The sequence below is a fragment of the Rhinolophus hipposideros genome (genome assembly GCF_964194185.1).
Source record: "Rhinolophus hipposideros genome assembly, chromosome: 18".
Taxonomy (NCBI): Eukaryota; Metazoa; Chordata; class Mammalia; order Chiroptera; family Rhinolophidae; genus Rhinolophus; species Rhinolophus hipposideros.
In genome coordinates this window covers 43,116,439-43,136,837 of record NC_138064.1, presented here as the reverse complement: position 1 = coordinate 43,136,837, position 20,399 = coordinate 43,116,439, and the positions used below count along the sequence as shown (strand labels likewise).

Sequence of the window (20,399 nt, the reverse complement as noted above, 5' to 3'; positions counted from 1 at the left end):
AACTTCGGTCTTCTCAAACATAAAGAACCAAGGATAAAGAACCAATAAGCCTAAGAGTTATATAATAACCATCTTTTATTTTAATATACTTTGTTACTAAATTACTTTCATGTCACTATGACCAGAGCAACACATGCCCACACCTAGCTGCAAAGGAATCAGAGAAACCTACCAAGTTGCGGTCATGGACATTCAGACATTTTTTGGTAGGGAAGAAGGAGAGAAGAGGTATTAATAGATACATATTGGGGTAATAATATCTAACTCACAAACTATTGTCATAAGAACAAAATCTGAATACACACATGCACACATACAATCAAACTGAACATAATATCTTGTAAAGAGTACATAGTCATAAAATATTATGTAAAATATCTCCCTTAATTTTCCCAGGTTGAAAAAAAAAACATATAAAAATCTAATGACTTCAAAAACAGTTGCACAGGCATTTTTAGAGAACATATGTATTACGTTTACATTAAAAACTTTTATTTCCCCAACTAGGTCACAGAAGTCCTGGTAATGATATCAATAAAGCTTTCCTATAATTTAATACATATTCGCTAATTTAAGCATGAATTTCTTCCACTTCAGTGTTTGATATAAACAAGGAAATGTAATAGTGTTCTTGAATGCAAATACAATATGTTTAAGTTTTACATTAAATATAGTATGCTGGTGGATGACTGAGTAGACATAAAAGAAACTCTGGAAAAAGTCTAAATCGAAAATTTAAGTTACATTTGATAGCACTTGAAGCAGCAAATGGAGGCTTCCCTCTGGAAACTATTCCAGCCTACAGTACCAACTTTCAAATTTTAATTGAATTCACTTTACAATGTTTGTAAACTAGGAGAAGGTTTTTATTCCAGAGAACCTTCCAGTCTGTGCCCCAGCACCCACCCTGGCTTGCTCTCAATGGGTTGCAGGTACGTCCAGAGGTGGGCCCATCTACCTTTGGTTTTGCCAGTCGTGGGCTGTTCTCCTAGTTCTAGAGCAGCTTTGTCACTTTACCCCAGCATCCACTAAAATACTGTAATTTTTTAGATGTACTGGAACTTTTCATGCATTTATGCTTCATTTTCCTAACTAGATTGTATGTCTTAAGAGCAGGGACTGAGTCTTCCTTCAGAGCCTACCTACATGGTTATATAGAATTGGTGTTTACTGGAGATTTTTTATTGATTTTTAACATAAACACATTACTTTTGTCTGGCATTCATTATCTGTGCATTGATGTACTAATATATGTTATCTGTGTTATTTTGTTTAAAAAGAAAAATGTTAGTCTCTCCTATTCTCTTGATGATATCTGCACTATAATTGCCTCATGATGGAATTATATAGAATACTTTCATGAAGCAATAAATGTTAACTTGCATTCATATCCAATCTTTTTTCCCATGCTCTCTCTTTTATATTGGTTGTAGGTTTAATTTTATCCTTGGAGATGAGATCAGTGCTCATCAACCCCACCCTGTGCTTAGTTATAGAACTTCGAGAGCTTGGAAGGTACTTGGAAATCAAGTGTCCCAGCACTTGCATTTTACACATGAGGAATCTGAAACCAGGAAGGTTTCAATTTTCAGTTAAAGAAACATTTGTTAAACATCTGTCGTATACTCAGCCCGGGGGTAAGTCTTGGGGATAAATGGGCAAATTAGATATAATTGCATACGAATTAAATGTGATATTGTATGTAATAAATGGAACACAATGCATGACATGCCATGCTCATTCGTAAAACACTATTTGAACATTTTCCATTTAATACTGTAGCTCCTAATTTTCCCAGATTGGAGAGGGTGTAAAAAGGCCTGAAAATCATGTGGCAGATGAGGATTCCTTAAGGATTTCCCTCTCAGTCTAATAAGACACTAATATCATGACTGTTCTATGATTCCACTGCAAGTAACTGCAACAGGAATTTAGCCAAGGTGTCTTGACTCTTGTTTAGTGCCTTTTAACTCCAGTTACAACTCATCTTCAAGCTTCATTATTATGACTTACAGGTTCTTACTGTTAAGATACTAATGCCACAATGTTAGAAAGTAGAAAGAAAAATACAACAATGAAAGAGAAGTAAGGAGAGCTTTTCTCGACTCTACAATATACATTATAGAAAACATGCAACATTAAGTAAGAAAATACATGTATTATAGGAATGATCAATTGCAGAAAAGAGAATACTACTACTTCAGACACCTCAAGTGCCCCTGGCCTAAGGGTACTCAAGTAAGGACCATTCATGGTCCTGTTTGCCTGCTTTTCATGAGAAAATTATTGTCCTAATATGCTGTGAATTGGTTGCATTCATCACTGTAAGGGCGTAGAAAGAAACAAACTTATTTAATTTAATAAATTAAAATTATTTTAAGTACAGGTATAGGTGATATATATTCAGTTTTTAAAGAAATTATATTGCTACTACATCATAAATGACTTTAGGATCTGACTTCTTTCTCTATCTCCACTTCCCTTGATGTATTTCATCCCCAGTTCACCTTTAAACCATATCCAAATCAAACCCTTTCGCTTCTGGAAAACACCTATAGGTTGTTTTGTATTATATAAGTAAAAATTCAAATTTCCTCAGCAGGCATAAAATAAACCACTTGCTCCATAAAATCTCAAAAACTCAAAAATTTGAAGCTCCTTGCTTTCTACCAAGCAGCTTGAAAGTTCCTGTCGATGTAATTTAAATAATTAAATATCTTAGTCATCGTGGGCTGCCATTAAAAAAATACCATATATTGGGTCGCTTAAACAATGGACATTTATTTCCTCACTGTTCTGGAGGCTGAAATCCAAAACCAGGATATCAACATGGTCAGGTTCTGGTGAGGGCTCTCTTCCTGGCATATAGACCACCTCTTCTTGTGTCCTCACATGGCAGATAGAGAGCAAGAGCAAGCTCTCTGGTGTCTCTTTTTAAAATGGCACCAATCCCATGATAAGAGTCCCACCCTTCTTATTTCAATTAACCCTAAATACACTCTAAAGGCTCCATCTCCAAATACATTCGGGTTAGGGTTTCAACATATGAATTTTTATAGGTCACAGTTCAGTCTACAGCACTAAGCTTTAATAATTTCAAGCTACTCTCGGTCTCTTCTGGTAAATACTGCAAGGCAGGAATTAATTGTATCCATGTATAAAAATACTTAGGTATCAATTTTTAGCTCCTTATCTAATCATTCAGTCAACACAAATGAGTTTAAATATCCCTTCCACGACTACAGATAGAGAGAGTATCAACCCCACAAAAAGAATGTGTTGTAGTTAGGGATAGACTTACTTCTCACCAGTTTGCCCATTTAGGTTTTGCACTAATTAAAAAATAGATACACAAGTTCGATAAGGAATAAAATACTAACTTAATTGGCAGTAAAACTGGATTTCAGGATTGAATTTGGAGCCATATTGGACTTTCTGATTTTTTTATTTTTCCTCCTGAATGGAACTAAAACACAAATGTATTGATTGAGGATCTGGACAATAGTGACATACATACAACAAGGGCAGGGCTGTCTTGGTTAGATAACATTGTGGAAGCAACACGGAGGAGAATAAGAGGGGCCGGTGGGTGAGCTGGTTCTAAGAGAGAATCACAGGCTGGATCAGATATGTCTACCTAGAAACTCTTCCTAGTTTTCCAGATTAAGGAAGTCACTTCTCTTCTTATGTGAAAGAGCTAATGAGAGCTGGAGGCAAGGGCAGATACTTAGTCATCAGTAAAACTTTCCCAATTAGTGAGCTGAGGCAGAAATGTGAAAAAGTGGGAGAGTGGTTTGTTTTGATTTCTGCTTTGTTTGTGTGTTTGATTTCCGTCCAGAATGTACACACAAAACTCTGAGAGACTGAAAATGGCTGAAGCACTACAGAGCTCAGACAACATTTCACTAATTATGTAGAATAATTACTTATTCTTTCATAAGTCAATAAGGAATGAAGCATCAATACTTTATACATTGAGCAAATGATTAAGACAAGACTAAAATCCATTAACAGTGAAAAGAGAAAATAATCATAGTTGAATTCAAAATTCCTTTCAGAGAGGAACTTCTCTTTGTTTAAGAAAACACAATGATAAGCCATTTAGCCTAAAAAGGGACATTCTAATTGCATGGTTTGGGATAGGACCAAAAAGCACTTTAACCTACTCTACTTAGAAAATGAGTAAAATTGGGATGGTGGTATCACAGAGGAGAGAAGAAGGAATGAGAGATTAAACAACAATCTCACAAAAAGAATGTGCTTCAGTTTGGAGAAACTTGTATCTCACAATTTCTACCAATTAAATTTTAAACCAATTGAGAAATTGATACAGGAGTGAGCTAAGAATAAACATCAGCAGGAGTAAAACTGAATTGGAGAATGTGAATTGATCATACAGTCAAATGGGACGTTTTCTACTTTTTCCCTTTTGTATTGAACTGAACCACAAATAAGCCAGGGAACAAAGGATGAGAGTGGATATAGGCTTGGATTTTCTGCTCTTTAATTGCTATCCATAGACAGCGACAGTCATCAAGGCGACTCTTGTACTGACCTGGCTGCCAAGTGTGTCGTGGTTCACAGGGAAACAGAGAGAATAAGAAGAGAAGCAGATGCAGTGGGCAGCTGTCTGAAGACAGAACATGTTTTTTGCCAAAAACATAAACAGTCTTGGGGTGGTGATGGTTGTTGATCACTGGGGTCTACTTAGAAATGGAAGCCCTGTTGCAAAAATGGACATCTCAGTGCAGACATCATGGGAAGAGTCTATCGGCCCTCCACATCGCTAAGCCTCCAGCAGGAGGGAAGAGTATTATTTTCAAAGATACCAAGGCTGCATTCTTCAGCATTAAGGAGAAGGATCCAGCTGAGACATGTACGTAAGTGCCCAGAGACAGAGAACAATGCTAATTGAACTGTGATCTGAGCCTATCTAGAGTTGGTAGGTATCTGCCCAATTCTAAGGCAAAAGGAAAGGGGGGGGGGGGGTCAATATACTTTCTTCATCATATTAATAGCTGTCTCAAGCAGCTAATCTGAGGAGTCTGGACTGCGTTGACAGTATAGAAAACTAAAAATAACATTTAGTCCCTTGAGTGATTTGCAGCTTTTGGGACATCAGCAGAATAAAGTCTGCCTTATTGGGTGCTTTATAGCAATCACTCTTCTAGGAGGTACTGATATGGCAGTGATAAAGTGTCTTCCTCATGGGTTTTAGAACTCAGGACTGTAGGTGGAAGAACATGATATACAGTGAGAAGACTTGGACAGGGGACGGTGAGGTCATCTAACTATGGATTAGCAAAGTGGGGAAATAATGTCACTGTGACCTCAATTTGTACCCACAGTCTTGTTTGGCTGGATTATCAGATTACATTTAACTGTCTTTATTCCTTTTCTTATTCTCTTCTTATCCTCTTTCTGATACTTTCTTATTCTCTTCTTATCGTCTTCCTGATACTTACCTTGTCCTTAATGGCTATGGATATTTTAAAATTATCCTTCATCTAACTTTTGGTAGAGACAATGCCCATGGTGCCAGGAAGTCTAAGATGGGTGGACTACAGGGGAAAGAAGTGGCAGTTTTAGCAGCATCAGTGTTTATGTGGCAGCGATGCTTCAGTCATTCCTTAGTGGTGTGCCAAAACCACATCTGTGGATAAAAGTGTTTTTAACAACTCCCCAAGGCATGCTAATGACTCAGTTTCTCTTACATGGAACGTTATATGTTTATAGAAATTACCAGATACGACCTATTCTTTCTTGGGTGTGTGTATGTGTGTGTGTGCATGTGTCGTGTGTGTGTGTGTGTGTGTGTGTGTGTGTGTGTGGAATAGGTTCTGATATCAATCTTCCACTCTTCCTTACTCAAGTGATTACCACTAACTAGCATGCAGAAGAAAATTGTTCTGATTAATCCTGCTATAGTTAGAAGACCATCCTAATTTGCCCCTAAAAAGCCTAAGAAAGGAAGAAAGAATATTCCCTGTTTTCTACATTCTGGTACCAAATGTCATACAATCTAGTAATGCCATCCCATCAATGTTTCAAAAAATAAACTCCTTTATAAAGGCCTACATTTTTTTTTTTTTACTTAAATTTGAGAAGATATTATTGAACTTAAAAGAGAAATGCCCTTCTATCCCCAGGTAAAGTATAAACATCTTAAGTTTCCATTAAAAATGTTCAAATGAAAAAATCATCCATAATTCTTGGAAGACCTAAGGTAAGCATGTCAATAATCCCTTTGTGCACTCAGCGTTATTTTCAGTATGCCACACTGGTTTGTTAGAATTACAGTTCACCTCTCTCATTACATCAAGATGACCATAGAGAAGAAAATGTAAAAAGAAAGCAACATGTGCCCCTATGGAAATAATAAGGAATATCTGCATTTCGAGAGCAATGCCATATCGAGGATGATTCATAATAATACCAAGGGCTACTAAGCAACATTAACCCACCTCTTTTGAATTTACTCAAAGAGAGCAAAAAAAAAGTGTTTTCACAGTTGTCAGAAGCCTTAGTTGACAAGGAGTCCAGCTGAATAAAGCAAAAGAAACAAATGACCGGTAACAGGAGTTGACATCAAAAGTTTTATGGAATTCCAAACTTGAGTAGATATCTTGACTAAGGCAAGTGTAGAAAATAAAATGAAATAGAACATTACACCATTCATGCTTTTGGGCTCAAATGAAGTATATTTTAAAGTTTACATAGGAGGTTACCACAGAATCACACAATAAAATGTCAGTTTGCCATGAAGGACTAAACTAAACAAAAAAGTATAAATGTGAGTAAAATTTCCTCTGTAATCAAGGAAGCTGTTGCAGGACAGGTGCGTGTCATAGAAAGTAATTAAAGCTATGCCATAAAAAATGGTATTTATAACAGTATAAAGTGAAATATAGGCTTAGGATAATCATGACAAGAATAAAACAGAAAGCAAGAAAATATTAAAGCAGAATTTTGCAATATCCTGGCTAAATATTCAAATACTCTGGCTGAATTGACAGAGCTCTTTCTATCATGAGTAGAAGTCTTCCCAAATTACTTTGGCTAAAGTTTATCTTGGTCAACTGACCTGTATCTTCATATAATTGGCAAAGTAATTTATATAATGGGAAAGAACTTGAACATTTCTTAACTGTGGCAGATAGATGATGTAGATAAATTGATACATAGATAGATTTTTTTTTTAACTTACGCATACCAAAGCACATTTCTGATGTTTCACTGCCCAGGTAGCATGATCCAGAGAAGGAATGCTCTGATAATTTGAACTACAAATACTCTAATTTATGTCACAGTGGTCTGTCATCATAAATTAATAAACTCTCACATTTGCGTCAGTTCTCTGAAGATCTCTTTATTCCTGAGCACTGAAGGTTGTTGGTGTTGTTCTTGTTGTTGTTGTTGTTTTTAAGGCATAGGGGCCAGATCTCCAAATCTGCATTGACTTGATGGTCCAGTCACACTTCAGCAGGCTTCTCTGTGGATTGCAGTGCCGTCATCCATCTGCTTGCTTTGTATACATGTCTTAATTATGTGTATTATGTATGGTGTCGATAGGCTTTTTCCACCTGAAATTGTCACAACAGTTCTGCCACGTTGAAATACTAAACCGATTTCAATAATTTTTTTTCTCCCCCAAGGCTAACATTAGTTGAAAGAAAGGACACTTTCAAACAGAACCTACATGCTTTGTTTCCTTCATGGATTCCTGCACTCAGCAAGTATATAGAGAGAATACCTGTTGTGTTGTAGAAATAATGCTCAACTTTGGCAATATAACAGTGACCAAGTTAGAAAGGGAGACTGATGTCTGGGAATTTATGTCTTCATGGCCAAGACCATTAAATGCACCATTTTTGTGATGCTGTGTGATACCAAGTTTGGTAAGTCAGTAAAATTTTAGTAGTGAAAGTGATATGCCAAAGTAAGACTAAAATGATGAATAGAATTACTCTAGGAAAAACACACACACACACACACAAATGGAATGGTGAAGTGACCTTTATTTGTTTTGATAAAATGTTTTTGTTAATAAGTCACGTGTCAAATTTAGCCTCTGAGGACACAGCCGTAGACCAAACACACTAGGTCCCTATTCTCATGGAATTTGCATTCTGTTTGGGGAGACAAACAAAACTAATTTAAACACCTATAAATAAACAATCTTAGATAGCAGAGCTATGAAGAACCAAAACTGGGTTGTAGTGACATTATGTTTGCCTCCCTAGCATCTATTTGCTCTGATTTTTTTTCAAGGATTTACTAGTTTTTCCATGGAGCTCACATGTCTCTGGGAAAGCTGAAGTCTCTCCTAGCATTAGCAGTGAACACAACTGTTCTAAAAGTAATTTCATTTTTTTGCAAGCCAATACTTGAGAGCAACCCAAACCAAAGTAAAACAGTTTTTGCATTCACTTGACCTTAGATGTTAGTTCAGGGATGGGTAATGTAACACGTTCTAGCCAATGAAACATGAGGGAAGCATTTTTCTAAGCCTCTAGGGAAAATGTTCTTAAGAAAAAGGGGGGAAATGGCCCCTGTTTTCCTAAGGTTGTGATGCCTACAGTTGCTACCATATCTCTATGTGGTTGAGAGAATCTCAGTGAAACAGAACAAGGTTCTTGGTGACTGATGCTGATTTCTACCTGCCTCTGGATATCGGATTACATAAGCCAGTGATCACAGTTGCATAAATTAATATAATTCTGAATTTCGTGTACTCATCTGAAAATGATGTAAATGAAATCAGAGAAATGTTTATTGTATTAAAAAAGAGGTGGGGGGACAACAGGGGATAGTATAGGTTCTGTTTTAGAATGGCTGGTCAAAAATGGTTTTTCTGAAAAGGTGATATAAAGTGAGATAAGAAGTTACCAATGCTGAGTCGTGACTGAAGAACCTTCCAGGAAGCTGAAAGAACAATTCAACAGTTGCAAGGTTCAATCAAGAATAAGGAGGTATGACATTAGAGATGAATGATGTTCCAATGATAAGAGGCTTATGAGACATATGGAAAGGTTTAGAATTCAATCTAGGAAATATTAAAGCATTTGAAGTTTGGGGATGACAAATTACTGTCTTTTTTCTTCTATGTAATATTAAATATGATGATTTTCACTACTGTTAAAATGTGTTGTGTAGTTTACAGCAACCACATTTCACTTTACAGTGCTGATGAAATTAACATCATTCTTATGACATGAACTTGTCTTGTTTCTAAAGAATTGATGACAGTAATTGCTTACAGAACACGATGACGTTCAGTTAGTAAAATCCATTAACAAGAAGTAAAGATCAAAGACAATATGATTTCAATGAAAAATAAATTATGTTTGGAAATTTTGTCTTTTTAATTATTGTATAAATAAAAAAATAAAGTTGCAGGATGTAACTGCCAAAGAATTTTTTTTGTCTAAAATAATTCCTCATCAAGACAGCATTGTACTAAGAATAGAGGTAATTGAGATAATTAAGGAGGTGTGTCTTAGAGAAGTGAGGACTTTTAATTGATATATGCTTACTGTACCAATTTAAAATGGTTTCCTAAACTTTCATATTGCTACTTTTCAGAAGTTGTGTATCATAAATATATTTCTTTAATCATGCATATCTGCAATAAATACTCACTATGGAAACATATTGGCTGATTTCCACAAATATTTACTGAATTCCTTTGTGTGCAATGCACTATGCTAGGGACTTCAAAGAAAAGTATAACAAAAAATAAACAAGATTCTCTTCCTACCTTAAAATATCACAACATCTCAGAGAGAAGCACCTAGAAAATAGAAAATCATATAAAATAGAATGAGACACAATTTTGAAAGAAGTATAAAGAGGAATTAGAGATCACTTTGCCTAGAAAATCAAGAAAAGGCATCCTGGACAGGCATTTCAGGGATTCCTTTACACACAAGGTAGTAGTTACAAGTGAGGTAGAAGGGATTCAAGTAATTTTGAATTAAATAATGGATTTTTTAGTGGGTGTAGTGTAATGACTATAATTTACTCATGTCTGATTTGCCAACTGCTAATCTCAAGAAACAATTCATATTTAGACTCATCACAGGGAGTTATAATTGTCCATATCCCTTAACACACTGTATGTGTGAAAGACTATTAGTATTACTAATACACTATTAGTAATAGTGTATACTATTAAAGATGTATTTCCTGAAGTCAAGTAATTAGCAGTGTGATAAGAATCCAGAGAGGAAAAACAGAATTTGCTGATTTTTAATGCATTTTCCCCCAGAAGCTAACTAAGTGTCAGAGACCACACACATAGCCAGAGCTGTGAACTATATTATAAAATAACTGCAATTCCAAATCTGATACTCAGTGCCTATGTGATTTTGCTCAAATCCCTTTGCCACCCTTAGCTTTATTATTAATATTTGTAAACTTGAAATAATATGTGCAGATTTATTCTAAGGCATTAGAAAATGCATGAAAGTATTTTTTAAGCTTTAGAATTGTGCTTTCCAACATGGTGGCCACTAGTTATATCTGGCTATTTAAATTTAATTTATTAAAATAGAATAAAATTTAAAATTAATTTCCCTAGTCACACTAACCACATTTCAGGTGCTAATAGCCACATGTGGCTAGTAGCTACTATATTGGCATCAAATATTTCTATCATTACAGAAAGTTTTATTGGACAACACTGTTCTAGAATACACTACAAATATCAATTGCTTTTTCTACTTGTCTTTATGATCACAGAATAACATATTCCAGTTAATCAGTGCATTATTTTAGGTAGAAAAAAACCTTAAAAAGTATAAAATCTATTTCATAAGAAAATGTCTTCTTAATAAATTATTATCTATATAGTGCTGTGCATTATTTTTTTCAAAAACCTCAATTATATTTGACAGTCCATGGAGAGAATAATTTGATTTATATATAGGATCAGAAAATGCAATCAGGAATAAAAATCATTCTGTAATCATAAGAGTAGAAGTCATACCACGTTTTAGAAAATGCTCCAAACACTGTAATATATATTTTTAAACTTTTTAATGTATAACATACATAACACTAAGTACATAGATCTTAAGTCTACAGCTTGGGGAATTTTTACTTACATACACATCTGTGTAACCACCACACTTCTAGCCTTAGAAGGCTTTGTTGTGTTCATTTCCTAAAAAAAGTAAAATAAATCCCTCTCCACAAAGATAACCACTCTTTTGACTTCAACCACTAAGAGATCAGTTTTGGGTCTTGCCTCCACCTAAGTGACACTAGATAGTCTACATTCATTTTGGCTTCTTTTCAATCAGTATTATGTCTGTGACATGAAGCCATATTCTTGCAAGTAACAATAACTAACCTCTACTGTTCTGATGAAGGTGAAGTGAGATCACCACTCAGAGAGGACAGCGTAGTTGCCTAACTAGTTTTCTGCTTAGGAAAATGCCTTTCCATGGTTCCAATGTATATTAACTATATATACTGTTAAGAATTTGCTTAATAGATATATTTTTATGACTTTCTGCTTTTTAAAATGCAGAGTTTCCAAACGTCATTGTTCTTGTCCTTTAAAAACTGTACTTAAAGCTTATTCTCCAAGGTGGCTGCCATCTTTTCTGAATTTGGTGATCCCTGCAACTTAAATTCTTCTGTGAGTTTCTAGCTCCCTGAAGCTGAGGGTTTTTCTCCATACAAATAGCACTTGGACTTGGCAATTAAGGCAAAAGATAAGAGAGGTCTTCACTAAGAGAGGTGTTTCAGACCTTCTTCTCTTTTGTGTAAAAGCAATTGTGAATAATATTGTTTTTCTAATCCCTAGATCTGCAGTCCTGTTTAAAGATTAAACAATCACAATTGTCCTTGTGAAGATCTAAAATCTAAGCATTAGACCTGAATAGGTTTGAGCTTTAAAACTTTTCCTATGTAGAACACGCACATGAATAGAGTATGAATAGAGTTACCACTTCTTAATATGTACCAGGTACTCTGATACCCTTTACATAATCAGTATTTTGTGTAAAACTCACCTCCCCCTTTTATACACCTATGAGATTCTGAGGTAAGGATTGTATTCTCCATTTATAGATGGAAAAACAAAGATCAGGAAACTTAAATAATTTCCCTCATTGAAGTTAATAATAGAGCCTGGGGGCCAGCCTGGTGGCTTAGGTGGTTGGAGCGCTGTGCTCCTAATGCCGACTTTGCTGGTTTGATTCCCACATGGGCCAGTGAGCTGCGCCTTCTACAGTTAAGATTGTGCACAACAGCTCTCCCTAGAGCTGGGCTGCCGTGAGCTCGGCACAAGAAGCCATGGGATGCTGCGGGCTGCTGTGGGCTACTGTGTGCTGCCAGGAGCAGCGGTGCCCATTGTGAGCAGCTGGCAGCCAGCGAGAGCTGCCATGAGCTGCTGTGATTGGTTGGCCGACCGATGGCTGGTGACCCACTGCCTCAGTCAGGGGAAGAGCAAGGGTCATAATACCAGCATGGGCCAGGGATCTGTGTCCTACACAACTAGACTGAAAAACAATGGCTTGAACCGGAGTTGGGAGTGAGGCAGAGTTGGGGCGGAGGCAGAAGAAGGGAAAAAAAAAAAAATAAATAATAGAGCCTGGCTTCAAACTCTATCTGACATGATTGTAGAAATCTACCTTTCTTTTTTTTGTGCTTCCCTAAGAAAGTATGGAAATTGTATAGATTTTAAGGCAGTATTATATGTTCTGTACATCTTTATGTCTGGGTTTATATACAAAACCAGTTCCTCTGAAGCCAGAATCACACCTTTTAGCGAGGAGAGAATTTTTCTAATTGTAAAAGCTAAAGGCTAATGCTAACAAATTGGAAATGACCTTAGAAATAGTGTAATCAAAATGTATCGAAAATAGAAAGTTTAAAATGTTTTAGGTCTAAAGTAATGCTTATATATTTTTATAATTTGTAAACTATTTATATTGTTATAAAATGTCAAATTGTATTCTACAAAGCTATGTACTACTGTTGACTTCCAAGTTTCTTTTTCATTAAAGTAGGAAAAAGGTTTCCCTTATTATAGCACAAAGAATTAGCAAAGGCATGTACATAAGCACTTTGATTTTATTCACTAAATGTTGTTCTGTTGCATACTGGAAGGTAAAATTGAAGATTAACATACATGTATGTATTATCACTGTTAGCATAATAGTCAGACACATTCTAATCCAAAGGTGGGGAAAAGGGTTAAACTGTGTTGAAAAAGTAAAAACAATTAATGTAGAATATACAAAATCAAATATTGTCAATAAGTTGACACAATTTAGGCCTCTATTGCAGGAAAATGAATCTTTTAAAAATGTTTTTAAAGATAAAGCCATAATGGGTTCTTTCAGTCATGTCAGCTTCTCAGTGAATTTAAGAACTATTTGATACATGATGTTGTATGTACATGGTAACTGAGCTATTGTCTTGCTCTCTAGGATTCACTTTATAGTAAACCTTGAGATCAAAATGTAAAACAGTTAACATTTCAGTACTTAATACAAACTTCATTCCCTCTATTTCTAAACTTTTAGCTGTTGTCTAAGGTTTTGCTGTTTTACCTAGATAGATGAGGTCTCAAGAAACGATTAGGTAAAACTATTTCCTAAATGTACTATTGGGTGTGGGGCGTATGGAGTGGGGAGAAGTCTGTAAAAACTGTAGAGCCGTTGATGAGGTGAGTTTTCCCTGCAAAATACTCAGTTTCAATAATCTCAGAGAGGACCGAGTCAGTGAACCTGATATGGAAATATGTTTTAAGCAATCTAAATAATTGCTGTTATATTTACATAGTAACTGAACTTTAAAAAAATCAGCAAATAATGAATGAAAAGGGGGTTCTCCCCATTAATATTTCAAGGGGAGAAAGAAAAAGGCCATAGCAATGTAGTGAGTTAAAGAATCTTTAAAGTAATTAGCTTTAGATAATTGCCTTGATAAACGACTAGATTTCTGTTTGTAGGTCCTCTAGGAAAAGATTTTTATTTCCAAGATTTAGAAAAGTAGATTTGCACAAAAGACAGTTCTTGTGACTTCATTGATCTTTCACAGGGAGTGTGTTCCAGCTGAGGAAGCCAGAGTGTATTTTCTATTGGATCAAGCTCGAAAGCAGACATTTACGGGGGAATTCTTCCATTCGGCTCACAGCTGCTAGGCTAGTTGGATGGAGCTTGCGCCAGTGAGTGGAAGGTCATGAGTTTGATACTTGAACAGATCATTCTGTTTCACACAGACAAAGCTCTGTTAACAAAGGCTTAGATTACAGCCTAATTCCCCCCAGTGCTAGCTGAGCTCCAAGTATGAGACTATTCCCATAAGAGGAACCAGTCTCTCTAAAGACCTGATAGCTCCCCAATGAACAACACATAAAATTGTTTTCAGCATCAAATGATTTCTGCCAAAAGGTAAAGACAACCAATCACAAAGAAAATGGGAGTCAGTATTTTTTAGCATTTTCTGGAAAAATAATTATTAAAGCAAATCAACCTTTAAAAAAGCTATCAAAATTTTTAACTAGAATGCGTTTGTTTTTAGGTATGGTGGCGACAATTGAAACTTTATTTTGGAAAAAATACACTTGCCTTTGCTTTTAGTTGGGGGGATGGGTAAGAAGCGGTCCCCCGGGCAGTAGACTCCCAGCTACCAAGGTGGGCTAAAGACAGGCCGAGCCTAAGGCGGGTGTCCTGTGTCCAATGCTCCCCTGCACAGGTCCTTTCCCACAGGCTCAGAGGCCAGGAGACACCCCAGTAGCAATTTACCATTTACTTGGGAAGATGTCAGATGACTCAGATACCAGTTTCCCATTATGAATGTCAATCGTCACAACCGCAATCTTGAAGGAGCTAGTACTGGATGTGGCTGAAGGGGCTGGTGCCCCCACCAGAGCTGAATTTGGGCTGGCAGATCAGGCTGTAGTTGAGGCCAGGGCTTGGGAGGCTCCCACAGGCCGGGCTCAGGCCACCGAGGTAGCCACTGGTGATCTTGGTATGAATATTCATAGGTTGCATCCAAAAGTCCAGCGGGCTCTACTCGTCCTCCAGCAGTTTGCGGTAGGCGGCAGTCTCCACATCCAGAGCCAACTTAACCTTCATGAGTAACGTCCGGGTACTTGTACAGCTGCCAGGCCATGTCCTGCTTGGCGGTTCTGAGAGCAGCCTCCAGCTCAATGACCTTGACCTAAGCATCCTTGAGAGCCAGCTCCCCACACTGCTAAGCATCAGCAACAGAGGCCTCCAGGGAAGCCTTCTGGCCTTTGAGGGCCTCCATCTCAGCTCGGAGTTGGCTGATGTTCCAGTTCCTGTCAGAAATCTCCGTCTTCCTGTGATGCCGGTCATCCCAGGCTTCCCAGCCAACGTCAGCAGCTCCTCTGACTTTATCTGGTACATGGTCTCAGCCTCTGTCCAGCTGCAGTTGGTGATCTCATACTGGGCCTTAACCTTGGCCATGACGCTGTCCAGGTCCAGGGAACAGTGTTCGTGGACAGCACTACAAGATGTCAGCCCTTCCAGGAGGGACTCCAGCTCTTCCCTGCTCACATAAGCTCCCCCCACATCCTTCCTGATGAAGGCAAATTCATTCTCCATCTCTTTGTGCTTGCTGATCTCGTCTTTGTCCTTATTCTCCACCAGCCCTTGTGTGTTGACAGACTCTGCCTCCAGCCTTGGTTTCTCCACGGCCAGTGTCCGCTGCCGCCACTTGTTGATATAGCTCTCCACCACGTTCTCCATGTTGCTGCAAGTGGTCTTCTGCTACTGCGGGAGGATCCACTGTGTCTCCAGAATCTTGTTCTGCTGCTCCAGGCTCCGTACTTTGCCGATGAAGGAGGCACACTTGTTGAGGGTCTTGATCAGCTCTTTCTCCTAGATGCACATGGCCTGGATATTGGGGCCCAGCTTCAGGGGGCTCAGCAGACACTGGATCACTTGGACAGCTGTGATGCTCCCCACACCCCCAGCCCCACTGTAACTTCCTGCCAGATTCATGTTGATACATAGGCCCGCCCGATAGCCGCTGCCCACCCAGGAAAAGGCCGAGGAACTGATTGGGGTGCTGGGAGCACTTGAGTAGGAGTGGCTGCCGAAGGCCCAGGGGCCAGAGCTGGACACCCTGTAGGTCTTTTGGGTTACCTTTGTGGACACGGTGGAGGCTGGAGTGGAAGCAAAGAGGCCACACCAGACAGAGACTCAAGAAGGAGCCCAAAAGCTCTAGAATGCATATTTTTAAAATTTTGTTTTTCTATAAAATGGATTAGGCTTTTTTTAGGGTAAGAAACAAATAAAATATTTCTGGTCTAAGACATTAAAGGAAGGATGCTCAACAGAGAATCAATCATTTTGGAAGAATATTTTAAAATTATATCCATATGTGGTAAATTTTAGAAATGTGTAACTTGTTTATGTCACAATGTTTAAAGGCATTTATCCATTAACATCTTTGAAACCATTTAACTTAATTAAATCAGTATTTGGTTGGTTCTACATAGGATAATTTTGTTTTTACCCCTTAGTGTACATTTTTAATGTATAAGAATATAAAATAAAGGGACTCAACAGTACTTGAGATTGTTCTTCACTTAACTACCATCCCTCACAACATATAAATGGTAACTAAATTCTGTTAATTTTCTCTCTCAAGTATCTCTGGAACAAGATGTTTTTGTCTCCACATATGCTGCTAATACCTCAACTTCATAATATTCTCTTGTTGGTTTGCTTGCCTCCAATATCAGAGTCATCTTTCCAGAATGATCTTTCTAGAACACAAGTTTCACCACATCATTTCCTAGCTCCCTGTTCTCTTTATAATAAGTGTGAGACTCTCCATGATCTGTGTCCTGTCAATTGAGCCTTGGTATCTATGAGCCAGTTATACTGAATTAGTTCCAGTTTTCCAAATGTGCATACTTGCTAATTGTTCTATTCATTTACCCACTGTTTGAAATTTCTGTTTAACTCAAATAGTCATCCTACCCTCTTTTCTTTGCAAAACAAACAACTGAATTTTTTACTTCCTCCATATAGCATTCAACTACTTGGGGTGGGGCCTGGGGTGCTGGGCCCTCCACAGCTCCTAGGGATGAGCCATGATTTGCCTAAGCCCACGCAGTGTTTTCCTCTTCTCCTAGCCTCTCCTGTGACCACAGATCACTCTTAGTGTTAGTATGTGAACCTCTGAGTCAGAAGGACGGTCTTGCAAGGAGAGAAGACAGGGATTTCCCTCTGTTCCTACTATTGGTTGATGCTTTGGGAGGTGTGATACTCTAAATAGTTTCAAGGGAAGAACTCAAGGACAGACGCTAACCCATAGAGTAGCAGAGCAGAAAGAGAAAAGAAACTGGGTTCCTTGATGGTGTCTTCAAACCATTGAATTAACTCTGGACTGACTCAATCTCCAATTTTGTTAAAAGAGATGACAATTTTCACATTGTTTAAGCCACTTTTAGGTGGGTCTTCTGTTCTTTGCCATCAAAAGCATTCTAATTGATACAAATTCCCACAGCTCTTAGAGAGATGTCTTTGCTCATACATACCTCATCTCTGCTAATATTCACTTCCCCTGAAGACGTCCCTTAAGTCCCACCCACTTAGAATTCACGTTCTCTTGTGTGCCTTTAAGGTTTATGCATGTAGTTTGTACACATCCTTAGAGAGTACTGCAATACTCTACAGACACATCTAAGACATGTTCTGATGTGCTTGGCATGTATTAGGTTCTTACCACCTGTCTATGAACAAAGTATGAGAAAATGAAGGACTGCTTTAATTCATCAATTTATTTAGGCCCGTAGGGTCACAGGACTCACCTTCATATAAATGGTAAGCACATTATTCTTGCTGATGAAGATAAATGTTAGTTCTATGTGCATAAAAGTGTTATTTAACTATGACACGCCAAAGGCATGGGGAGTGGAAATCATATTTTGAGTTAGTTTTGCTAATATTACATAATTTTGAAATATTATTATGACATCTTTCATTGATTTAGAAAAAAGTTTTTGCCCTTGAAAGCTCTTCATATGTGTAATTATATTTTGTTCTTCACAATACCTTTATTAAATGTAGGAGAGAGCAGTGTTTTTAACATATCTTCCAAGTAAGAGTCCTTTAGCTATAGAGAGGATAATTTATTATTTTCCTGGAAAACTGAACTCCTTGAGCCTCCTTTTAAAAAGCACCTTACACTTACAGTCTTCTCTCAGGTTAGTCTCCTTTTTATCTCTTTCTAGCTACAAGTTCTATTAATAGATTTTCACCAATGGCTGCTCATATTGCATCAGAATCACCTGACATTTTTGTTAAAAAAGTTACTTTCTGTGCCTCATTCTAGACCTTCTTAATGACATTGACTGGCATTGTTTATAGTTGAAGAAATTATGCTTTTCACAGAGTATCAGGTGATGGAGACATGACTTTTAGAACCACGATTCTATGGATTCATTTTTAGTTTACTTTTTCACAGCTGCTATCACTTACTCTGATCCATATTTACTTTCCCAGGCCATGACTGTTATTAGAGTAAGACTGACTCCCATCCCTTTTGCTGCCTGTCCATCAAAATAGGGCCCTTTCAAAGCGTGGTGTTGCCTACGCAACAGCTAAGCAGACAACATAGATACTAATGTTCTCCTAGAGGTTAAAGTCAATCAAGCTGTCCTGAAATATGCAAGGCAAGGTTGCTCTCTCACTTTCCACTTTCTATTTTGGCGGATGCTGTAGTGGCCTCTATATCCCCACATATGGGGGCTGTGTTGTCAGAATTCAGTCTATGGAATTCAATTTTCCTTACTTGGCAATAAGAGAAACGTTACCATGTTGTAGTAAAAGCTATTTGCTTGCTGCATAGTAAATACTCAATTATATTCACTTTTTTACAATTGCATTAAAATTACCAGAGACTGAGAGACGAAAACAACACAAATGTATTTCTCACAGCTTCCATGGGTCAAGAATTCAGCATACCTAAATTGGGTTCTCTACTCAGAATCTCACAAGGGTGCAAGAAAAATGTGGACCACGGACTGCTCTCAGCAAATAAAGGTTGCTCTCAATGTCGTACAGGGTGTCAGGCGGGGTCTCTGCTCCTGCTCCCCACATAAGAACGCAGGACATGGTAAGGCCAAAAAGGAACACCCAACGGAGCCATAGGTAAGGGAGTCATACTACTATATTCTTGCTGGCAGGTGGGTTGGAGACACAGGAAGCAGGAGCCACACTGTTCGCAACCCTCACTGCACCGCTTGCAGGCTCAGCCACCATCTTCTTGCTAGCCCCCATTTTCTGCTAGCGTAGCCACGGCAGTTATATTAGTGGCCAATGGCTCACTGGTTACAGCTGATGGCAAACTAGCCACAGCTGATGGCCATCCAATCACAGTTGATGGCCATTTGCTACCTGAACCAGCACCTTTCCACGTGAAGCCGAGAACCTGAAAACTGCACTCCTGGCTCTGTCCCCACACTCTAGCCCTACAGGGTCTCGCCTCACAATCTACACAACAAGCGTCTTCCGCGAGGGGCCCTGTGCGAGGAGCCTGGAGGTGAATGCAATATCCTGGACACAGCCAGGCTCTCTGGACACAGCCTGGGTTTCTCAGGGCACCACCAGTCCTTTTGGGCACAGCCAGACTTACGGGGCTCAGCCAGTGTTCTCAGGGCACTGCCACTCTCTCTGGGCAGAGCGCAACTTCCTGGACACAGCCAGGGCCTCTCACATGTTCTTGATGGCGGCCACTCGAGACATAAAAGCAAACATCCGCCAGTTCCACTACATGGTGGTATGTTCCCAAGCAAACAGTCAAGTGGTCCACTAATTTAGGGATGGAAGGCAATTCCCCATAGTCATTCACCAGGGCTGTCCTGGGGTTGAGGGACGACCTTGACCTCACCCTCATCTCCCATGGAGGACTCAGCAAGTGTTTCCTCCTGGGACTACAAGTCCTGCATCCGGGCTGCCTCAGCAAGAACTTCCCAGCCCACAGGGCCGCAACAACCTTTGCTTTCTCCGGCCTCTGCTGGTTGGAAAACCGTCCACATCTTTCCACCCCTCCATGAGGGTCCAGTTCTCTGGCAGCTGCTCCTCCTGGTCTTCCTGAGACTGAGTATTCATACGCACAAACTGCTCCACTGCCCTTCTGAGAGCTTTGGCAGGCACCGTACCCTGCTATGAAACTGAGCTTTTATATGCACAAACTGCTCCGTTAACTTCCGGAGAGTTTCAGCCGACACCACACCCTGCTCGCTGCGCCATTTGTCGTGCAGGCCGGCCTGTGGGGTCTCAGCTCCCCACATAAGAACCCAGGACATGGTGAGGCCAAAAAGGAACACCCACAGAGCCATAGGTAGGGGAGTCATACCACTATATTCTCGCTGGCTGCATCCGCCTCTCTGCAATCCG

The 20,399-nt window shown here is 38.7% G+C and overlaps 1 pseudogene across 1 annotated transcript in view; it reads right to left on the bottom strand.

Annotated features, from left to right (window-relative positions):
* Positions 1–14,849: 14,849 nt before the first annotated feature.
* The window catches only part of LOC308510433 (keratin, type II cytoskeletal 8-like), a 49,863-nt pseudogene continuing 44,313 nt past the window's right edge, over positions 14,850–20,399 (bottom strand). The window contains exons 2-3 of the transcript in view: positions 18,496–18,601; positions 14,850–16,189 (exon numbers count right to left, since the gene is read on the bottom strand). The product of the transcript in view is annotated as a keratin, type II cytoskeletal 8-like (transcript). The remainder of the gene's footprint in view (positions 16,190–18,495; positions 18,602–20,399) is intronic.